Raw genomic sequence first — 24,851 nt, forward strand, 5'->3', positions numbered from 1 at the left:
GAGGGGAAACACGCAGCAGACGATGCAGGCACAGTCCTCACACACAGCGCTGACCGGCTCCGTCGGCTCTCTGTCCTCGTCGTCCGCTCACAGCTTCACGCAGGCTCTGCTAATTGAGTTCGCGGGTTGCTAGCTTCTTAGCATGGCACAGGCGAAAGCACTAGCCACTGGATTAGCAGCTCACTCGGCTAGCGTCAGTCTTCAGTTGAGTTTTCCACTCTAACTCACCAACCTCACCACCATTCAGGTTTTGGAAAAGAGTCCTTGTCGAGCACTTTCACTGAACGATGATAAAAGCTGGCTTAACAGTCCACAGTCTACTCCTGCATCTCCCTCGCTCGTCTCTCTCTCCCCCTTTTCTCTCGCTCTTTTTTCCACGTAACTCTCACGTTCCCCCATTTCCTGTCCATTGACCTGAGATGTGATTACTTCCTTTACAAAAGGTTACAGAAATAAAATATACAACTTTTGTCTTTTTCTTTCTTAAACAATTTTAAACGTTAAACCTCATTTGCTGTTTAATGAATTTTAACAAATCCCATTTACGAACTATGAACTTATTTATTTCAACATATATTACAGGAACAGATTTTAACAGGGTTACATTTTCATGGGACAACACTGACAAAATGACACTTTGACACAATGAAAAGTAGTCTGTGTGCAGCTTATATAACAGTGTAAATTTATTCTTCCCTCAAAATAACTCAATATACAGCCATTAATGTCTAAACCAGTGGCAGCAAAAGTGAGTACACCCCTAAGAGACTACACTCGTAAATGTCCAAATTGAGCACCGCTTGTCATTTCCCCTCCAAAATGTCATGTGACTCGTTATTGTTACTAGGTCTCAGGTGTGCATAGGGAGCAGGTGTGTTCAGTTTTGTAGTACAGCTCTCACACTCTCTCATACTGGTCACTGAAAGTGCCAACATGGCAAAGAACTCTCTGAGGATCTTAAAAGATGAATTGTTGCGCTACATGAAGACTGTTATATAAGCTGCACACAGACTACTTTTCATTGTGTCAAAGTGCCACTTTGTCAGTGTTGTCCCATGAAAAGATATACTTAAATATATGCAGACATATGAGGGGTGTACTCACTTTTGTGATACACTGTAAATAAGCATATTTATGCACTTTTGTGTGTGTCAGAGTCCTGACTTCAGTTCAGGATATGAGGGTTGAGGTGAGGAGGAAGAGGATGCCATTTTTTTCAGATGTCGGTCATACTGTCTCCTATTTTGATTTTTCACTTCTTTATTGAAGTACCCTTGTCAGATAATAGAACATATTTTGAGTCATATCCTTCATATCCATAGTTATCATTCAGATTTTAAATAGATTAATTTTTCTGAAAGTGAATTATTTTCACACTGTCCACATCTGCCTCCACTCCACCCACCTCAGTCTGCAATGCACCTGATTTTCTAAGCATTTTTTGCCCTGGTTCAAAATCCTGCCCAGGACCCATTCAGCCCTGCATTAATTATTCATCTTTTGTCTGACAGTCCCCTAAATATTTATCTTAATCACATCTAGCTATGTCTGGCTCATTTTAAAATATCCCTCATATCAAAATGTGTGTAAACAGGGTGCCAATTTAGTTCAACGGCCGAGCAGGTGACCTTACCAAGCAGCTGACATGCAGCAGCCAGGGCTAATGTCTGACCTGTGGCCCTTTGTGACTTCGTCTGATTTCTTTACCCAGTTTTCTCTCTTCTCTTCACTGCTGCAATGTCAAATAAAGGCAAATTTTTAACTTCAAGCTATTATGATGTTGTAATTTGAGCCATCACTCTGAGCCTTAATCTTTACAGATGTTTTTCTAAAATGTCTGCGGTAAGCCTGTGAATATGATTTGAGATGATTAGCATTAAGCTCACTGGTGCTAAGTCATGCTTTTATTACTCACTGACTCCTCTTGTTTGACTTCACATAAAGTCAAAGTCAAGTATGTGATACTTGACTTTATCCAGCACCTCTACCTTTGTGTTCTTGATTTGTGTCAGTTTAAAAAAAAAAAAAATCCTAAGCATATCTGTCCTGTGTGGTGTCTACAGACTATCGGGCTGTCTGATCACAAATGAAGGCTGTACTTCTCTGGCCTCAGCTCTGAGTTTCAACCCCTCCAGTCTGAGAGAGCTGGACCTGAGCTACAATGATCTAGGAGAGGCAGGAGTGATTCTTCTAAAGGAGCTGAATCTGGATACTCTCAGGTATGGACAGTTGCAGCCACAGATTTCTCTCTTTTTTTTTTTTTTTACTCTATTCCTGCCTGTTTGTTCAAATAACACTCATATCCACCATGAAGCAATCATACAAGTCAGATCTTTTTATTTTCCTGATATAAACACTGAGCATAAGCAGGAGATGTTTCCAGAGAAGGTTTCCAATTAGAAGATTTCTAGGAACAACAATAACTACTACATGAAGTCACGTGGTTGGTTGGTTGCTATTAACCCTTTAACAATCCTGGATTGCTTTGGCAAATGTTTTTGGGCCCGTTATCTAACTAGTGACAGATTTGATAACTCATTGGGAAACATCCACCCATTCATTTCCGCTTATCCTGTTCGGGGTCAGTGGAGCCTATCCCAGCTGACACAGGGTGAGAGGGAGGGTACTCCCTGTACAGGTCGCCAGCCTGTCACAGGGCCAAGACAGTCCACACTCTCATTCACACCTACGGGCAATTTAGAGTAGCCAATTAACCTAACCCCAGTAAGTGCATGTTTTTGGACTGTGGGAGGAAACCCACGCTGACATGGGGAGCACAAACTCCACACAGAGAGAGAGAGAGAGAGAGAGAGAGGGGCCTGGGCCAAGGTGGAATCGAACCTTCCAGATAGCATTCTAACTGGGAGACAGCAGTGCTAACCACTGCTCCACCGTGCTGCCCAATTTCCTCATTGGGAAACAAGGAAACAAAAACAAACAGAAAATAAAACTGTCTAAGGGGGTCATTTTTGTATTGACTGCAGCAATAGAGATATGCTGTCTGTTATGCTGTTGGAAAAATCTAATCTGCCTTTTAGCTGCAATGCTTGGATTTGTAGAGCACTTTATAAATGAGGACTGTGGAGGCACAGTTTGCTCCTCCCCAACCCCACATTGTTTTCATTTCATTTCATAAACCTTTATTTATCCATGAGGGGCAATTTAAAAGCACACAGAGCAACAACAGCATAAATATAAGTCCTACAATAAATAAGTTAAAAATAAGAAGGAATAGAGGGACAAACCGCACTACGATAAATGTTCCTATCAAGTGTAACATATCTATATACATATCACACCAGATTAATTTAGTATAATAAATAAAGTAAATGCAGTGCTTCATATGAACAAATGCAGATAATATGCATGCGATTACAGATTCAAGATTAAAATGTAGATTGAAATAACATTTTTATTCTCATGGAATGTTATTTTATATTATTACAATAAAATATAATGAGGTTCAGTTAGCTTTACAGAAAACTAGTTGGTAGAAACGTCCTTCAAGCAGCTACTTTTACTTTCTTACTCTGAATACATTTCAGAGTCTGTATTTTTTTTTTTTTTTACTTTTACTTGAGTAAAGGCGTTGAACTGGTACTTCAACTTTAACGGAGTAGTTTTTAAGACAAGTACTTGTACTTCTACTTAAGTACAGAATGGCAGTACTTTTGCCACCTCTGATAAAAGTTGGATTGTTCCATTTCAGTGCAGCTTGTCAACAATAAAAAACCCAACAATAGCTGAAGAGACAGTGATGGAAAGCAGACAGTATATCTATTTTTTTTTCATAAGACTAGTTGCTGCAGTCCAGTAGTACAAAAGTGACTCTTTTAGACTGATTTTTAGATTTAGCTTCATTTTAGTCTAAATTATCATTACTGTCACTAGTTAGCTAACAAAAGCTAATGTAAGTCTATTAGTAGCAACCAACCAACCCAGTGATGTCACATTTTGTAAAGTGCAAGTTAGCGCTACAAATACTCTAAAAACTTTAAACGCTTACACTACCAGTCAAAAGTTTGGACACATTCCTCGATGAGTGAGTGTGTCCAAACTTGTGACCTGTACTGTATTTCAAATCAAATTAAATCAATCAAATCAAATCAAGGTTTATTTGTCACATACCTGGTCATACACAGTACAACTGGCAGTGAAATGCTTTTGTGACTGCTCCGCCACCCTAAGTTCATAAGTCTTTTGAAAACTGCCTGTTAAATTTGAAACAATTTTTAAAGCAGGACTCCATGGCATAAATTAGCCATTAAACACGTAGTGTTTCACATTAATTGTACTCAAGAGTCAAACTGGAATAACAATTTTTTTAATATCTATAATCAAAAATTCCACTTCAGTGATTAGTAAACATTAAAGAACCTGAAGCATTTTGAATAGCAGAGGTCAGCAGCATAGAAGCTTTTGCCTCTGCCTGGTTTGGTTTCACTTACTGATTGTCAGATGTGTATTTATGATGGATCACTTAATTTTGTGAAACCGAAACAAAAATAAACTGACCTCTTATACAGCATTAAATGGACCAGCGTGTCCACCAATAAAAGCAAAAACAGGACTTAATTTAAAACATTGAACATAATGACTAAAAAGAATGTGTAACAGTGTTGGGCTGCTCAATTACAGTAGGAAAAAAGAGATTATTAGGTTAACAAGCATTTTTTTTCCTAAACTTTAAAATGTGTTTTATTGTAAATAGTGCCAAACACAGTGACTGTAAACAGAGTTTGAGCATTCTGGATGGGAGCTTTGAATCTCCTCACCTCGTGCAGACTTTTTACAGTTTTTTTGTTTTTATCATCATAAATAAAATTACAATATGGGTAGCAAGGTGGCGTGGTGGTTAGCACTGCTGCCTCACAGCTGGAATAACATCTAGATGGCCTGGGTTAAATTCCACCATGGCCCGGGCCTCTCTCTGTGTGGAGTTTGCATGTTCTCCCCGTGTCTGCGTGGGTTTCCTCCCACAGTCCAAAGATATGCACTGTAAGTGCATTAGTGATGGGAAGTTAGGCTCTTTTCAGAGAGCCGGCTCTTTAGGCTCGACTCCCAAAGAAGAGCCGGCTCTTTAGGCTCGACTCCCAAAGAAGAGTCGGCTCTTTAGGCTCGACTCCCAAAGAAGAGCCGGCTCTTTCGGCTCCCAAACGGCTCGTTACTTATTATCATTTGTAGCCTCATATTTTAGCCTAAATAAGCAAAAATGAATGTTTTGTGTGCTGAGAAGCCCCTTTGCCTTCAATCTTTTTATGACAAACCTTATAATTGCATTTGTCCTGTTAAAAAAAAACAAAAAAACATTTTAAATAAACTTTTAATGGAACACAGGGCAAACAAACACACTGACTTATTTTGCTTTGTGTTGCAGTAGTATGGGCTGTAGTTACAGTTTTGGGGAGGCCAGTGGATGCGGCAGCAATTGTTGGTTCAGGACCAGACTCTCCAGGGTCAATAGATGGAGACTTAGCTTGCCCTCTCTCCTCCAACTGCACCAAGGGATGGACAGCATGTTTGTGGTGGAACCTGCTCTCACTGTAATTTTCAATTTGCAGTGACGGCACTCTGATCTACTATTTCCAGTTTCCTTAAATTTTAGCTTAATGCTGCTTCTTTTACGGGTATTGCTCATATTCACGTTTCTGCACCGCTGTCTGTACCTGGACTATGCCCACACATGGTGGACCATCTATCTCCCCCTCTGCTTTAAAATAATGATATAATCCCATGTCCCCTTGTGTGATCAACTACATGGTGTGCCCATCAGTTCTGTCCCGTCCTCGGGTTTGTGGGCAGAGCTAATGAGAACTCGGGGAGCCGACTCTCATTCAATGGGAGTCGGCTCTTCTGATTCACTACCAAGCATCGTCTTTTAGAGACGGCTCTTTTGCGAACGACACATCACTAAAGTGCATGCCCATAGGTGTGAAGGTGAGTGTGGATGGTTCTCTGTCTCTCTGTGTTAGCCCTACGACAGGCTAGTGACCTGCACTGGGTGTACCCTGCCCCTCGCCCTATATCAGCTGGGATAGGCTCCAGCCCCCTCTGAGACCCTGAACATGGTAAGCGGAAGAGGATGGATGGATAAAATTACAATATTGATCAAAATGATGATGATGATTTTTGGTCCAATCAAACAGCCTCACTGGAACACGACAACCACAGGACAGGACTATAGAGACATTTCCTTCAAGTATATGAGTCCAAATGTTGGACTGTTCCTTTATCAGTGTCTAACAGTGTGTGTCTGAGAGCGATGTAATGTCCATGTGTGCATGCTGAAAGAGACTGTGCTGCTCTGACCCCCCTCCTCCTTTCAGGGTGGAGCCTGCTGGAGTCCGATGGCTGATCCCAGGTCTGAGGAAGTGTAAGTGTGTTTTTAATGTGATTGATGAAAACAAAGCAGCACACATTCAACCATCTTCAAACTGTCACATCACTCATTCACATCTCTGATGTCAGGAGTCATCATCAAAGTGTCAATCAATGAACAGATGATGGATCAATAACTGCAGCTGGATTGTGTTTGTTCTCTCCATCAGATTCCTGTCAACTCACAATCGACACAAACACAGTGAACACAAACCTACAACTGTCTGACAACAACAGGAAGGTGACACATGTGAAGGAGGTTCAGTCATATCCTGATCATCCAGACAGATTTGATGTTCCTCAGCTTCTGTGTAGAGATGGTCTGACTGGTCGCTGTTACTGGGAGGTCGAGTGGAGCGGAGAGGTTCGGATATCAGTGAGTTACAGAAGAATCAGCAGGAAAGGAGACAGAGATGACTCTGTGTTGGGAAGGAATGATCAGTCCTGGTTTCTGTTCTGCTCTGATGCTAAGGGTTACATTGTTTGTCACAATAACAGACAAACATACATCTCCTCCTCCTCCTCTGTCACTGACAGAGTAGCAGTGTATGTGGACTGTCCTGCTGGCACTCTGTCCTTCTACAGAGTCTCCTCTGACACTCTGATCCACCTCCACACCTTCAACACCACATTCACTGAACCTCTTTATCCTGGATTTACAGTCTGGTTTCCTGGTTCCTCAGTGTCTCTGTGCTGAGTTGAGTGTAAAGAGTGTCCTCCTGTCAGAGAAACTCTGACTGTTGAACAGATAGTTCAGTCTGTACATGTCTGTCTCTTTCACTCACAAACACGTTTTCAGATTCATGGATTCAATCAGTTGATGTTTGAAACTGTTCTCAATGATTCCTTGTAAACTTCTTCCTCTTCAGTCCTTTAAAGATGGAAGCTGCCATTATTCCAGGATCCACATGTTGTTTTTCTGTCTTTTTCCACTCAAAGCTTCACAGTGAATATCAGGATGTTGTGTTTCTCTGAAGCTCAGTTCAGCTCAGATGATTCAGTTCATGTCAGCTGCAGTTAGTTTGCTGCAGATGAGACAAACTGTGATATCAGAGAGGAATCACTGAGCTGCACTGACCCAAAACATCAATTTACAAACTGCTCAGAGACGTTCACACATTATTGTCCAATGAACACAAGTTTGGTGAGCAGCCAGAGTTCATCCTGACATTTATTTTACTGCTGTTAGAATGATGAAATCACAACTAGACTTTAACTTGTCTGTGGTGGCATTTGGACAATTAAATGATCCTTTAGAAACTAGATAGAAATTTCATTATTTGCCAACATTGATTTTTCTGTGGTTCAGACTCCAATGAAAAGACAAAAGTCTGTAAATCATTCATTTATTGATCCAAATGATTAAATATCTGCTTTGTTCTATAAAGCCGAGAGAAGAGCTTCTGTTATTTGTCCCACTCAGTTGGTCATGTGATCCAGCTGTGCAGCATCACTGACATCACTTCCTCATTTGGTGTTTTCAGCTCCTCCATCCTCACTGAGAGGAGTTGATGTTCAGCAGTCACCATGACAACATCAATATGGTTACACATTGATCCTAATAATCCTGTCAGCCTCATATGAGGATCTGCTGTGTTATTACTCAGATTACAAAGAAAACTCTCAGTGCTGACGTCACTATTTAATCTGTGTTCACATATAGAGCGTCATTATCACACTGATGAACATTAGTGCTGAAACACTGCAGGAAATGTGTCATAATGTCAGGATTATTGGATGTGCAGAGTTGTAGTTACTGACAGTGACCACTGGAGGGCAGTGATCCTGATAGTTTCTCTGGAACAGTCCAGCTCCACCCTACTATAATCCCACACTACACACTTAATGCTGTGATCCTGCTCACCACCATCAGGCACTGGGCAGCCAAACAAGCACCAAAGGAAATGAATGCGCTCCACAAACAGCAGGATCAGACTAGAAGAGAAAAGAAAGCACTAAATGTGCTCTAACAGCTCATCTAAACACACTGAATCCATTTCCCACATACCTGTGAGCATCACTGCCATCTGCAACCAAGATCAGAGCAAAAAGCCAGGAGAGCCTGAACCATGGACTCCAGGTGAGCCCTATAATCAGCTCTGATTAGAGAGCTAGAGGAGGACTCAGGGTTCATGCTGCATTCACAAGCAGCACTCAGGAGAGGAGCAGTTTCCACTAAGAATTCCCCGCTACACATTATAGAAATGACTGTTAGTATTAATATCCACTCGTTATGATTCACATCATTTCTTCTCTCAGTGTTTGTCTGAATGTGTCACTGAGTCAGAGCCTGTTTATCTCTGTGTCTGTGTCTCTGTTAAACATCTTTCTTCCAGCGGGAATCAAACACACACTGAGCCAAGCAGCAGTTCATCCTCCTGTGTGAGACTCTCCTCATTTAAGGCTCTTTTCACACCTGCGCTCTTTAGTCCGTTTCAGTCTGACTCTGGTTCGGTTCCCCCTTGGTGCGGTTCGCTTCTGCAGATGTGAGATTGGTTCACTTGGAGTTGGCTTGGAGTTTTTTCTGAGTGGAAAGAAACCAAACCACAGGAAAAAGCTACAAGTTTACAAACTCATCAGCTGATTCAGAGCAGAGTGAACGAACTGCAGGGGAGAAAACGCCCTAAATCACCTCATAGGTCGTTTGTACAGCACCTTCTTACCACCAACACCTACGTTTCAACATGAAGCGCCCTCTAGTGGTCGTGCAGGAAAGGTCGTGTGAATAACGTGTTCGGGTTTCTTTGGCAAATTCCGAAGAAAGACGGAAATCTAGATTTCCTCAGACCTGTTTTAGTAACTCAGGTAAAGTTTGATTGTTTTCATTTTAGAAAGAAATGAATGATCAACACTTTATTGTTGCTTTCTCCTGCTGTGTGTGCTGATAACTATCAGTGGATCACTTTGATGCTGCAGAAATCTCACAAACTTGTGTGGTATTTGTGCACTGAGGCAGCGATGGTTACGCAGCAGAACTCAGCTGAGAATCATTTTCAGATTTCTGCATTATAAACGTGTCTGTGACAGTTAGCAGCACGTCCACTGATACACAGCACAGGAAACTGTTATTAGTTCATTCTGCACACACACACAAACACTCTGCACACACCTGCATGAAGAACCAAATTTAGACTTTTGGTTTAGTGAACGTCAGATTTTCACATGTTCTGTGAGAATGTGGAAACAGTGAAGGAGAGCTTTAAAATCCTTCAGTCAGAGCTGTGACTGGATCACACACAGACACACCAGTGGGTTCATGATGTTCAGGACCGGCTCAGAGCGGATGCTCATAAAGTCTGTGTTGAACACGCTCACCTGAACGCATCATTAACAGCATCCATTGGTTTGTAAAGGGTCAGAGGTCAGGGCTCCCTGCTGGATCTCCACATGAAGACAGAGCAGCTTCATCTGTGTGTCGAGCAGCTCAGAGCCTTCAGGAGAAAACAGCCACTTCTGCAGGACGTCAGGAATAAAGACATCGAGGGTCAGTGTTGTTGCAGTGCTGTGTGGCTCCTGTTTCATTGTTGTCTCTCTGTGTGTTCACAGAAGTGCATCAAAGTGTGCAGATGAAAAGTTCCACTAATATTGTTTCAGTCATGGATCCAGTTTGTGAAACAGCCTCATTTTATTTAGGATGGAAACATTTTCCTTCTGAGCTGAATCTCGGTGTCCTTGAAGCGGAGCTCGGGTCCACCTACTTGACGGGAACCGTGAGCCAGCTCGCAGCACAAGAGTCCTTTTGCTGCTCTGTGGTCCGTACGACAAACGTGCCCTCAGCAGCAAAGAGCATTTCTCTCTAGCTTTAGTTCTGTGTCTGTGATGCTAATGAAATGATCCCATTGGATATTCAGGATGAGGCGTAGGCGGCGCTGTTGTCTGTACAGAGCTGCCTGACTTCATGCTGATATTTACTGTGAATGCTGCAAAGCATTCACAGTATTGTTCTTGTACTCCAAAAACCTTCGGTCGCTAAAAACTCAAGCAGCGTTTGGCCTACAGACACCGTTCTGGTATCAAAACGTTCAGCCTGTTCTGGAGATGTATGCTTTTACTTTTCTTTTTTGTAATCTTTATACTTTTTAAGATATTGAACTTTTTATAATCTTCCTTTTTGCCATTCAAAATGAATGGGGAAGTTTCAAATCCTTTTCAAATCCTTTCAGGCTTTAAAAGCTAATAACTTCAGCATACTTTCAGCTAGAAAAACCATTTAAGCTTTAAAATGAAGCCAAGCCGTTCAGCTATTCAGCTATTACTTGGTGTTTCAAAATCTTTTACGGTTTAAGCACAGTGAGCGTTTAAGTTGAAGGAGGTTTTTCAGCCGTTTCAGAGTTTATAATGGTTGTGTATTGCGTTTGCTAGAGTGGGAGCCTGATTAGTAGAGTGGGTGACTTCAAAACCTTCAGGTGGAAAATTTATTTTTAAACTGCCACTGTGTCCACACTCTTCACGCTACAGCCATCATTTTATGCTCAAAATGTAGAGCTGCTTCTCTACTTTCAATGTGTCTCCAAACCCTGTCAAATGTACACTTTTTAAACTGTAAGCATTCAAACAGAGGGAGTACCTTCCAACTCCTTCATTAACCTCCATAGTAATTTCAGAGAGCTGATTTTCTCCAAAGCAGAAATGAGCACCTTTTTTAAACTGCTCCCACGGCCACACTTTTGAACCCAGTAAATAAAAATTACACCACTGTTTAGAGCAGGTCCTTGTGACGCTCACAGTTCAAAAATGACTTTGATAGAAGCTACGGTTTTTGACTTAGAAGCAGTTATTTGACAGGTGCACCGAGGCAAATTTGGCAGAGTGCATGCATCTCAGCAGGTAAGCAGTGCACCTGGCAGGTGTTTTCAATTGGCGCATTTACAAGCATTTAGCTTGGCAGAGCTCTCCAATATGTAGGCTTGCAAACCTCACTGCTTGTGTGACACTATTGTTGGCTCAGTGGTAGAAAAGGGGGCCATCAATGCACAAGAAGCAGACAGAGCATGTTCAAGTCCCACTTTACTCCAAACTTCAAAAATTTTCCATTGAGCATTCATTCACCAGCTTAAACTCTTTCAGCCAGATTTAAGCTCTTTGGAGCATTTCCTGGCATTTCAGCTAGAGACACCATTTAGGCTTTAAAATAAAGCCAAGCCTTTCACAGAACCGCGCTGGTACCACGGAGGTACCACGGACAGCGCCAAATGCTCAGCCCACAGAACCGAGCTGGTACCGCGGAGGTACCACGGAGAGCGCCAAATGCTCAGCGCACAGAGCCGCGCTGGTACCACGGAGAGTGCCAAATGCTCAGCCCACAGAGCCGCGCTGGTACCACGGAGGTACCACGGAGAGCGCCAAATGCTCAGCCCACAGAACTGCGCCGGTACCACGGACAGCACCAAATGTTCAGCCAACAGAGCCTCACCGGTACCACGGGGAGCGCCAAATGCTCAGCCCACAGAGCCGCGCCGGTTCCACGGACAGCGCCAAATGCTCAGCCCACACAACCGCGCCGGTACCACGGACAGCGCCAAATGCTCAGCCCACAGAACTGCGCTGGTACCACGGAGAGCACCAATTGCGCTCTCCATGATACCAGCCCACAGAGCCGCGCTGGTGCCACGGGGAGCGCCAAATGTTCATCTCCTCCACCCCATCCATGAACCTTCAGAGGTCTTCCTCTTTTCCTCCTGCCTGGCAGCTCCATCCTTTGTCCAGTAGAGCCACCATCTCTCCTCTGCACATGTCCAAACCATCTCAGCCTCGCCTTTATGAGCAGACCTGTCCCTCTGATGGACTCCTTTCTAATCCTGTCCATCCCCCAGTGAAGATCCGAACATCTTGAGCTTTGCCACCTCCAAGTTGTCCTCATGTCTTATGTCAGCGCCACCGTCTCCAAACCATCCATCATAGCAGGTCTCACTGCCATCTTGCAAACGTTCCCTTTCACTCTTGCTGCCATCCTGTCACAAATCACCCCTGACACTCGTCTCCACCCACTGTCTTCTTCACTGTCAGTTGATTTGGATGGCTGACCCCAGGTATTTAAACTCAAGCAGCTTCACAACCTACGGGAAACACACAGCTGCTGGAAGCCAGAGCTGTCACTGAAATTAGAGGGTGAAAATTTGCACATTCCTAGTTCCACTGCACTGGAGAGAAAAAAAATCATGGAAAATCAGCCTGCTGGTAAGGCCTGGTCACACGCCTCAGAGCCGCTCTGCTAAAACATCTCTTTGCACCCAAAGACATAGATAAGCAGCCGCACTGAGCAGGCGGCCTGTTGCTGTGACACGCCAGCGCGTCCACCATATTGGATGTGGCAGATCTGTGATATAAACTAATCCAAGTGAATGGACTGAACTTCATAAAGTGCCTTTCTACAAAGTTATTTAGTTAGTGCTTTTCATTCACACATTCAAATATGCACTAATAAACACTGGGAAACTGCCAGGCACAAAATACTTCCTTAACTCCCTCTGATAATTAAAAATGTTAAATCCACGTATGTTATAGGGTACAGCATATTTGTATTTCTAATGTTTTTATGAGTCTTTAAAGCTACTGATCTTTGTAACACTGTTACTGCGATGATAAACGTCTACAATAACCAGATCCTGACATGTAGATATAACATCTGCAGGTTTATGAATTTAAAAAGGCACTTTTATATTCACCGATTTTTATCAATTTAAGTATTAATGACGATCTTTAAGGAAAAAAAGGAACAAAGTTTACAAATTAAAATAAGAAACTGCAATACAAATTGATCTACTTCATTTTCTTTAAACAGTAAAACTGTATACTAAAATTATAAATCCATATGTTATTTCATACAATAAAAAATTATGGTTAAAAGGTAAAACAACAACAAAAAAAGCGCTGTATCCAATTTTTGTAAAGTGCTTCATAAATTAAATGCTCCTATTATTACTACTACACAAAAACAAGGGCCAAGAAGCACAAATGCAAAAATACTCAGCAGCAAACAGGTCTGATTTGACCTTAATCAGTCTGTATTTGTATCAGAGTAGTTAGTTCGGCCCAATGTAGATTGACTTCATTGTTTGGAGGTGCACCGCAGGACTCCATAGTGTCACTGCAGCGTCTGAAAATCCTGTTTTCAAAATGCTAGAATGGCCAAATATGATCAAATCAATTCTTCAGTCTTACCTGTGAAAGGTAAAACCATGTGATCCCGTTTTGACTGTAAAATGGTTACAACAACGCCACGCAGCACCAGAGCACAGCATCTCTGTCATGTTATGTTTGCCGATTTTGCCACATCCAATATGGCGGCGGTCTAAGTGTGTATGTCTATGGCTGCACACACTCGAAACCTTTCACTCAAACTGCAGCTTAAAGTTCACTTTGATTATATTTTGCTTATCTCTGAGTCTCCGTCATGTGCTTTCCCACGTCACCTCCACCCTGACAGTCAGCAGTTTGATCCCAGCCCAGATGAAGTACCCAGCTTATCTGAACGTCACCCACAGTTTAACGAAAGCGTGCTTCATTCACACCCCACGCGTAAAAATCACCGCTACGCTCCGTTAGTTCCTAATCACACACAAACGATATTCTCTTTGTATTGTGATGCTGAGAAATGTTTATATAGAAAAGCCTGTATTCTGTTGATTTACTACCCCCTTGTGGCCGGATTTGAGTTAGGTTTCGTTTTTGTGTCAGAAAGTCAGTCAGTCAAGCATGGACTCTCACAGCATGGCAGAGAGACAGTGTTTTCAGCGTTTTTAAGCCTTGGAGTATCTTTGTCCGTAAGTTAACTAAATGTTATTGTATCTGAACGTTGTTTTGATGAGAAATAACCGAGCTGTTATGTTGCTGTTCATAATGTTTCTGTGTTAGCCATAAATTAGCTAAATGTGTTTCTAGCTGCCTTAACAACTATACATGCAAGCTAATGCTAATAAGAGATACTTTGATTGCTAACAGACGTCTGTAGCCGATTGTGTGAGCAGAAATGGGTCGACAAGGTTGACACATTCTTTCTTTAATTCGTGTGTTTATTTAAAAGGCAAAATATGCATGTAAAGTTTGCAAAATGTTGATGCATATCTTTTTTATATTTATTTTTTCAGTTTTACATAAAAGATGAAAACGTTATCAACGCCTGAAGTCTTTTTTGTCAGCTATCTGTCTAGCATGGTCCAGAACGCTGGTGCGAGGACAGAATAGTAAAAGGACAGTTACACAGCGGGCTAGAACCAGATTCACTGTCGACCACACACTGCAGCCAAGACAAGAACATCATGGACCAACAAAGGCAAGCAGACCAAACCGGAGATTTTGAAGTCGTGTCACAAATTGCAGGGTCCAAGTCATCTGGGAGATCAAGTAGGTCCTCAGCCAGTGCAGCAGCTACCAAGGCAAAAGCTAAAGCAGAGGCGGCCCTGGTAGAAGCCAGGTATGCAGCACAAGAAGCGGAGATGATGAAAGAAAAGGCCCGCATTGAAGCTGAAAATCGAAAAATTTTAGCTGAAGCAGAACAGCGCAAAGCAGAGTTGGAAGCAAATCTGTATGTCCTAAAAGTAAACAGGAGCGCTAAAGCAGCCGCAGCAGAAGCAGCAGTTTATGAAGCTGCAGCAGCAATAGAGTCTACTCCACTGGAAGAAATGACCCAGATATATCCTGAGGATCGCACTCAACGCACAAACGAGTATGTGCAGGCCCACTACATGACACCAAACGCTCAGCAGCAAGCTCCGGTCTCACAGGAGTCACCTGCCATACCCATGAGTGCACAACGAGCATGCCCCGATCCGATTCAGTGGTATCCAACTCATGACCAGGACTCCCATTTAGCTAAGCTCCACATCGATGACGAAGGAATGCCTGGGACACAAAACAGAGGCTACCCACCTAGGGTTCCTGCCCCAATATCTCACACATCCAGTGTGAGAGATTACCCATGTGAACTAGCACAAACAATGGATATCACCAAATATCTTGTTAGAAGGGAGATGGTAAGCTCTGGACTGCTGAAATTTGATGACCGTCCAGAAAATTACTGGGCCTGGAAAACATCTTTCCAAGACATTACTGGAGAGCTCAACTTAACAGCACGTGAAGAACTTGACCTGCTGATAAAGTGGCTCGGTCCAAACTCATCTCCACAAGCCATGCGTATCAGGTCAGTGCATGTCCACAATCCAACATCAGGTGTCGCTATGGTGTGGCAAAGGCTAGATGATACATATGGCTCTCCTGAGATCATAGAGAATGCACTTCTGCTAAAACTAGAGACTTTTCCAAAAATATCTAACAAAGACAACCAGCGTCTTAGAGAACTGGGAGATATTTTAATGGAGGTTCAGTCAGCTAAATCAGGTGGAAAGTTACCAGGTTTAGCCTATCTTGACACGGCAAGGGGGGTTAACCCGATTGTGGAAAAGCTTCCCTATGGCTTACAAGAGCGCTGGATTACACAGGGCTCTAAGTACAAGGAAGAACATAATGTTCCCTTTCCACCCTTCAGCTACTTTGTAAGCTTCATATATGGTCAAGCAAAAACCCGTAATGATCCAAGTTTTGCGTTCTCTACATGCAGTACTGCAACCCATGTAAAGCCAGAGAAACCATTAAGACACAACAATTACAAAACAGTGTCAGTGAGAAAAACTGAAGTTGCAATTGCACCTGCGGTCAACAATAGTGTGTCGGAAAAGAAATTAGAGGAGCCAGCTGAGCGGTGCCCTATTCACAGTAAGCCACACCCCTTAGCAAAGTGTCGGGGGTTTAGAGTCAGACACTTAGATGAGAGAAAAGCTTATCTAAGAGAAAACGCTATCTGTTTTCGTTGTTGCGCATCCACTAAGCACTTGGCCAAAGACTGTAAAGTTGCCGTGAAGTGCAAAGAGTGCAATAGCGACAAGCACCTTACTGCTTTACATCCTGGCCCAGCTCCTTGGGTTACAGACGTTGAAGCGACAAGGCAAGAGCATGGCGGGGAGCAAGAAAATAGCCCATCTCTGGAAGTCACTTCAAAATGTACAGAAATCTGTGACACAGCTCATGGACTCAGGTCATGTTCAAAAATCTCTTTAGTGAACGTGTACCCTGTTAACTGTCCTGATAAAGCACAAAAAATGTATGTTGTCTTAGATGACCAAAGCAACCGATCTCTTGCCAAGTCAGCCTTCTTTGATCTCTTTGGCATTAATGCAGTGTCCTCCACTTATACTCTAAGAACCTGTGCAGGAATAAAGGAGGCAACAGGAAGGAAAGCTCACAATTTTGTTGTGTCGTCGTTAGATGGAAAGACTCATGTAGCACTCCCACCTCTTTTGGAATGCAACACTATGCCAGATGATCGCTCAGAAATTCCTACGCCTGACATTGTGCAGCATTTCCCTCACCTAGCTCCTGTTGCAGGTGAAATACCACCGATTGAGCCAGAAACGCCCATCCTTCTCTTATTGGGGAGAGATGTGCTGAGTGTGCACAAAGTACGTGAACAGTACAATGGTCCATACAACACACCATATGCCCAGCGGTTAGATTTGGGGTGGGTCATTGTAGGCGAGGTGTGCCTTGGAGGGGCACACAAACGAACAAAGGTCAATGTCTACAAAACAAATGTGCTAAACAATGGGCGCACTTCCTTTCTTGAGCCATGTCCAAGTGCAATCCATGTAAAAGAGAAGTTTAGTGCTCCCATCCAGCAATCTATAGATCATGCATCGGACATCATACAAACAGCTCCACCCAAGGTAACAGACAACCTGGGGCTTAATGTTTTCCAAAGAAACCCTGATGATGACAAAACAGCCTTGTCTATTGAGGACAAGATCTTTCTTGAAATTATGGACAGAGAGGTTTACATGGATAATGACAATCACTGGGTGGCGCCACTACCATTCCGTACACCACGTCCTCTACTTCCCAACAACAGAGAACAGGCCTTGAAGCGTCTCACTGTTCAGTTACGGACGCTAGAGAAAAGAAAAGACATGAAAGAGCAATTCACTGAATTCATGCAGAAAATCTTTGATAATGACCAGGCAGAAGAGGCACCACCACTCAAACCAGGGGAAGAATGCTGGTACCTACCCACATTTGGAGTGTACCACCCCCAGAAACCAGGCAAAATACGAGTTGTGTTTGACTCAAGTGCCTCATTCAAGGGTATTTCCCTAAATGACGTTCTACTTAGTGGGCCTGACTTAAACAACACACTGCTCGGGGTTCTATTGCGCTTTAGGCAGGAACAAGTTGCAGTCACCGTAGATGTTGAGCAGATGTTTTACTGCTTCAGAGTCAAAGAAAGCCACAGAAATTATCTCCGGTTTCTGTGGTTCCAAGATAATGACCGTAGCAAGGAAATCATGGAGTTTCGCATGAAGATGCCGGTTTTTGGAAACAGTCCTTCCCCGGCTATTGCAATCTATGGTCTAAGATGGGCAGCTGAACTTGGAGAAGAAGAGTATGGCTCCAACACAAAACAGTTTGTCTTGCGCAACTTCTATGTGGATGATGGACTGGCCTCTGTGCGCAGTGAAGGTGAAGCCATTGAACTCTTAACACGAGCAAGAAACATGATGGCAGAGTCAAATATAAGGCTCCACAAAATAGCCTCGAATGTCACTCATGTGATGAATGCATTTCCCCCAGAAGAAAGAGCAGCAGATCTCAAAGATTTGGATTTGGATGTTGACCCTCTACCTCTTCAGCGAAGCCTTGGGGTTAGCTGGAACCTGGAAAATGACTGTTTCACATTTCGCGTTGCTAAAGACAATAAGCCCTTTACCCGCAGAGGAATACTCTCTGTTGTCAACAGCCTTTATGATCCCCTTGGATTTGCTGCTCCGGTTACGATCCAGGGAAAGGCATTGTACAGAGAGTTAACATTTGGACAGCAGGACTGGGATGAACCTTTACCGGTAGACCGGGAGGCAGAGTGGTTAAGGTTGACTGATTCACTTACCGCTCTTGAGGAGCTCCAAATCCACAGACCATTTGTTCCAGTTTCATCATCACATGCTCAGAGAAGGGAACTATGCATCTTCTCAGATGCTTCAACAATAGCAATAGCAGCTGCAGCATACCTCAGGGTCATTGACACTGGTAGCCAATGTTATGTTGGATTTATCATGGGCAAATCCAAGCTAGCACCCTCATCCGCGCACACTATCCCACGCTTGGAATTATGTGCAGCTGTATTAGCAGTGGAGTTGGCCCAAGTGATCATAGATGAAAGTGACATTGAGTTTCATGCAGTAAACTCTTATACAGACAGCCGAATAGTTCTAGGCTACATACACAATGTCACCCGGAGATTCTACGTGTATGTGGCTAACAGAGTTGCTCAGATTCACAGGTCTACCAAACCAAACCAGTGGCATTATGTCACTACTGACCAGAACCCTGCGGATCATGGGACTAGAGCTGTATTGGCAGCTCAACTGCAACAGACCACCTGGCTCTCTGGGCCTCAGTTTCTCACACTATCTGACACTGAGCCAAGAGATCCAGAACAGAGCAAAGAGACTTTTGACCTTGTGCAGCCCTCAATGGATGTTGAAATTCGTCCTCAAGTGATTTGCTTAGCGACAAAAACAGAGGAAAAGGAGCTTGGATCTCACAGGTTTGCGCGTTTCTCAAGCTGGAAGTCTCTGGTGAGAGCAATCACATCACTCATTCACATTACTAAGTCATTCTCTAAAGCTTCAAGCACCTGTAAAGGTTGGCACAGTTGCAATCTTGTAAATGCTACAGAAATCTCACAAGCAAAGACAGCAATCATCCAGTGTGTTCAAACTGAGACTTACAAAGAAGAGATTGAAAGCCTTAAAAGAGGAAAAGACATCCTTCCACGCAGTCCTCTTGGAAAGCTCGACCCCTTTATTGATGGTGGGTTGTTAAAGGTTGGAGGACGCTTACAGGCAGCAGATCTTGCAGACGTGGAGAAACACCCCTTGATAATTCCAGGTGATCATCATGTAGCTGTTCTCTTAGTTAGACATTACCACAGCCAAGTAGCTCACCAAGGCAGGCAGTTCACTGAAGGTGCTCTGCGCTCAGCAGGACTATGGATTGTTGGTGGCAAGAGACTAATTTCCAGCACACTCCACAAATGTGTCACATGTAGGAGACTTAGAGGTCGCCTAGAAGGGCAGAAAATGGCTAGCTTGCCCTCCGACAGGCTTGCAGTTGACCCGCCCTTTACTCATGTAGGCCTGGATGTTTTTGGGCCCTGGAATGTCAAGTCCCATCGCACAAGGGCAAATAACATTGATTGTAAAAGGTGGGCTGTAATGTTTACCTGTCTGAGCACCAGGGCCGTCCATATAGAGGTCATAGAGGCAATGTCAACTTCGAGTTTTATAAATGCCTTACGCCGTTTCCTGTCGATCAGAGGACCTGTCAAACACTTACGGTCAGACCAAGGAACAAACTTCATTGGAGCCTGTAAAGAGTTGCAAATCAACACTCAAGGCCCGGAGATCAAAGCCTATCTAAGGGACCAAAGCTGCACCTGGACATTCAACGCCCCACATTCATCTCACATGGGAGGAGTGTGGGAGAGGATGATTGGGCTCGTTCGACGCATCCTTGATGGCTTGTTGCTGCAAACCTCAACCACCCGCCTCACACATGAGGTTTTGGTCACCCTTATGGCAGAGGTCATGGCCATAATGAACGCCAGGCCTTTAGTTCCTGTTTCAAACAATCCTGAAGCGCCTGAGGTTCTCTCTCCTGCAATGCTTTTAACGCAGAAGGCTGGTGCTGTCCCAACACCTCCTGGAGACTTTGAACTCAAGGACCTTTACAAAGCCCAGTGGCGGCAAGTGCAAGGTCTAGCGGATCACTTTTGGAAAAGATGGCGGCAAGAGTATCTTGCTACACTGCAAACAAGGCAAAAGTGGAAGGGAGAGAAGCGAAACGTCAAACAGGGTGATATTATTCTATTGAAAGACAGTCAAGTAAAACGCAATGAGTGGCCAATTGGGATTGTAGTGAAGGCCATTCCCAGTGAGGACAACAGAGTGAGAAAAGTTGAGGTTAAAATCGTAAAACAAGGTACCATTAAAACATATCTTAGGCCTGTTACTGATGTAATAGTACTTTTGTCTGAAGCTGAAACTAATGTTAAAAAAAAAAAAAAAAAGAGTGGTATTGTTGGGGAAATTAATCTTACACCATCTTTCCCCCTCCCGGGTTCGTGATGAAAGAGCAGAGATCGGACTTTCAGTTTCATTTTTAACAATTTATTAATCACCACACATATTACATAAGGTCAAAATAATGCAGATTTTGACACAAGCATGCTTGGAGATTGCAGATTAATCTTCCCTTACCGCATTCATGCTGTGGTCTCCCCTAAGCGCCCTGCAATCTGACTGTCTGTGCGCGCCCCCGTTCTTTATGGTTCGGGGCCATAAAACCCATATAAGGATATATGTTTACCTCTCAGGCCAGCTCTGCTCGCTCAGTTATGCGACCCCCACTCTACTCCTCCTCTACTCTACTCCTTGCTGCACCTCTCCAACTTCTTAAGATAAACACAGTGTGCTCCCCAATAAGCCTTACATTCCTTAAATCTGCAATAATTAATTCCCTCAGTATATTTATTAATATACCAGACGGGGAGTGTATTGTGATGCTGAGAAATGTTTATATAGAAAAGCCTGTATTCTGTTGATTTACTGCCCCCTTGTGGCCGGATTTGAGTTAGGTTTCGTTTTTGTGTCAGAAAGTCAGTCAGTCAAGCATGGACTCTCACAGCATGGCAGAGAGACAGTGTTTTCAGCGTTTTTAAGCCTTGGAGTATCTTTGTCCGTAAGTTAACTAAATGTTATTGTATCTGAACGTTGTTTTGATGAGAAATAACCGAGCTGTTATGTTGCTGTTCATAATGTTTCTGTGTTAGCCATAAATTAGCTAAATGTGTTTCTAGCTGCCTTAACAACTATACATGCAAGCTAATGCTAATAAGAGATACTTTGATTGCTAACAGACGTCTGTAGCCAATTGTGTGAGCAGAAATGGGTCGACAAGGTTGACACATTCTTTCTTTAATTCGTGTGTTTATTTAAAAGGCAAAATATGCATGTAAAGTTTGCAAAATGTTGATGCATATCTTTTTTATATTTATTTTTTCAGTTTTACATAAAAGATGAAAACGTTATCAACGCCTGAAGTCTTTTTTGTCAGCTATCTGTCTAGCATGGTCCAGAACGCTTGTGCGAGGACAGAATACTCTTGAATTACGAAGAACTGCGTCTTAAGGCATAGGCCCACCTGTGCACTTTGTGGAGAAACTTCTTCTTCTTCTTCTTCTTCTTCTTCTTCTTCTTCTTCTTCTTCTTCTTCTTCTTCCTCTTGTTTCTCTTCTAGAGACACCATTTAGGCTTTAAAATAAAGCCAAGCCTTTCAGCTATTCAGCTGTTCAGCAGTTCAGCTGTTGAAGCTCATTCAGCAAATAAAGTTTCAGCTCTTTGAAGCATTTCTTAGCATTTCAGCTACAATCTTTCAGCTTGCAACATTCACAGTGCATTTTCTTCAGGAAATGCTTTTTCTAGTCTCTGTAGCAGCCCTGGTCCCTGCACAAACATTGTTTCCTTTCAATATGAACTTGTATAAATGTGAAATGACAATAAAAGCTCAGCTCAGCTCATATAAAGTCCATGTTTGACTGCATCCATCAGCAGAGGCATCAAGCATTGGTCACACACAGCAGTTATGGTTGAAGCTGAGAGATCATGTGACTCAAACACTTCCACAAGTGACAAAATGCACAAGATGCTGTTTGAATCCAGGAGTTCCTCCTTCATAGAGCAGCCACATTAATCCTGAACTTCCAGAGACACAAAGTTCCTGGATGGAAGAAGCTTCCTATCAGCAGCATTAATGTGTGTGCAGTTCTCTGCAAACTCAGCAGGAATCATTAATGTGAAGCTCTGAACTCTGCTGATCCTCTTTGAATCCTGGATCAGCTCAAAGGCTTCAAGATGTTGTTCAGACGTGTTGAACCGACTGAACATTGATGGACTGAAGCTTCCAGTCACAGTGAGTCAGTGTGTGTGTGTGTGTGTGTGTGTGTGTGTGTGTGTGTGTGTGTGTGTGTGTGTGTGTGTGTGTGTGTGTGTGTGCATATGTTTATAATACCTTGTGGGGACAATTTTCCTGACATATACTACGTTGTGGGGACCAATTGCTCCTTGTGGGGACTGGAACCTTGTCCCCACAAGGGGAAACCCTGTTTTTGGGTCAGGGGTCAGAGTTAGGGCTAAGGTATGAATTGAGTTTAGGTTAGGGTTAGGGTTAGGTATGTGATGGTTAGGGTTAGGAAAAGGGTAAAGGTAAGGTTTAGGCTGTAGAAATGAATGGAAGTCAATGGAAATTCCCCACAAAGATAGCAAAACACACTTGTGTGTGTGTGTGTGTGTGTGTGTGTGTGTGTGTGTGTGTGTGTGTGTGTGTGTGTGTGCTGGGCTGCACACACTTCTTTAATATACAGACTGACACAGAAGGACACAGCTCAGCTTAAAGCAGCTCAAACTCCACTACAGTGTATTCTTGAATCTGCAGGGAAACTTTGAATGAACTCACTCTGATTTGAAAGCTGGAGGCAAAACTTCAGTTTCTGTAAAGCCTCCAACAAACACTGCAAACTGATCACTTCCTGATTTTTGCTCCTCCCAACAACTCTGTTTCATTTTTGAAGGTTTCACTTCACTTTCTGGAACTTGGAGCTGCAGCTGATCGTCTCCGTGTGAAGGTAATGAAGCAGTCTGTGAGCTTTTCCTGGCTAACATCAGCTGTGTGCAGCTTAGAAACACCACAAATCTGCTGCTCCATAGTTCACGGTAAGGGACTCACAACTGGAAGTGGGAGCAGGGACGGAGGAGGCCGATCGTTAAACGGTCCTCCGTCATTTAATGTGTGTGTGTGTGTGTGTGTGTGTGTGTGTGTGTGTGTGTGTGTGTGTGTGTGTGTGTGTGTGTGTGTGTGTGTGTGAGATCAGAGTCCGTGAATCAGCTTAGAGTTAGTTGATGGTCAGCAGCTGAGCTCAGAGTCGTTGTTACTGTGGATCCACTCACTGATGACTGAAGGCAGCTTTTCCTCCATCAGTGGGTGGAGGAGGCGGAGAGGAGAGACCGGCTGGTTAATAATATCTGTAACAATAAGAGTCTGGGTGTTGCTGTGGGTGGTTGTGTGTCTGCGGCAGACTGGTCCAGGGTGTAGCAGAGAGGCTCCAGCTCCACTAAACTGCATCAGCAGAAGAAAATGAACGGATGCAACTAGAGTGTAACGATGGTCTCGTACCCGTGTTTCTGTGACAGAGATCACAGCGGGCACTTTGTCCTGGATGATTTATACAATCTAAAAATTAGCTTAATTAGACTCACAAATAAATATGTTTTTGTGTGTTTGTGGCTCCAGTTTTCATGATTGTGGTGAAGCTGAATAGAAACGTGGAGTTACTGCAGGTTGAAATGTTGACCAGCGTCAGCAAACATGAACACACAGCAGAGTCTGAGCTTCTCTGAGGGCCTCACAGAGGCAGCAGCAGAGAGGGTGGAGGCAGACACATTTATATTAACCACACACACACACACACACATAAAGAGTGTTTGTGTGGATGTACTCAGTCCTCCAGTGACTCCAACAGGAAGTGTTTCTTTGCTGTCAAATTAAAACAGGTTTTCATTTTAAGTTGAAATTTGAATCTTTACTTTTGGGCATTATTGAGACTTTTAGTTTCATGTGTTTGTAACTCAGTGCTGAAAGTAACTGAGTACATTTACTCGCTCGTGTCTGATGTAATGAACATGAAACAGTGTTGAGCTAAAATCTGCTCACAATGAATCCAGGTGCAGGTGTGTGACAGTTCAGCACTGATGGACTCACATCCCTCCATCTGAGTGCAGATCATTGATCCTGTAGTTGTAGAGCTGAATGTGCTCAGATCAATAACAGGATGTGTGAAGAATAATAACAGCAACAAGAACATTTACCAAACAGTTTATTAACTTTGGGGAAATTATGAACAGGCATCAGTGCAGACACCTGTGTTGTTCTTTAGTGTTGTGTCACAGACAGAAAGAAATGTCCTTTTAAAGATGAAATATTGATGATGTTTATTTGCTGCTTTGTCAGCAGCGGCTCCTGAAAAGCCCACAATCCATCAGTTTGAGCTGCTGCTGCTTTCTAACTTTGTGTAACCACTGAGATGAGTTTACAGACACAGGTCAGCTGGAACTGAGCATGTGCTCAAATGCTGAATGACTTTGTGAACACATCATAAACTCATCTGCCTCTCCTCAGCGTCATCTTCATCAGCTCCTCCTCCTCCACCTCTCTGTGCTCTCCTCCATCTGTCCTCTTCTCTCTCTGCCATTCTTTCCCTTTGCTGCAGCGCTGACACATTATTATTGATCAGCTGTTAGAGGCTGAATGTCACAGCCACAGATAATCTGATGCTTTCCTTTGACCATCCAGTTTGTCTTTATTGGCTCTGC

The 24,851-nt window shown here is 43.2% G+C and overlaps 1 protein-coding gene and 1 long non-coding RNA gene across 2 annotated transcripts in view; both read left to right on the plus strand.

Annotated features, from left to right (window-relative positions):
* Nucleotides 1-24,851, plus strand: part of LOC115798423 (NLR family CARD domain-containing protein 3-like) — a 64,729-nt gene that overhangs the window by 25,805 nt on the left and 14,073 nt on the right. The window lies entirely within an intron of this gene.
* On the plus strand, nt 14,109-14,538 carry LOC115796916 (uncharacterized). Its single transcript, XR_004021361.1, has 3 exons — nt 14,109-14,141; nt 14,320-14,360; nt 14,466-14,538. It is a non-coding gene; the product is annotated as an uncharacterized LOC115796916 (long non-coding RNA).

This window comes from Archocentrus centrarchus, chromosome 2 (assembly GCF_007364275.1).
Source record: "Archocentrus centrarchus isolate MPI-CPG fArcCen1 chromosome 2, fArcCen1, whole genome shotgun sequence".
In the NCBI taxonomy this organism is placed as follows: domain Eukaryota; kingdom Metazoa; phylum Chordata; class Actinopteri; order Cichliformes; family Cichlidae; genus Archocentrus; species Archocentrus centrarchus.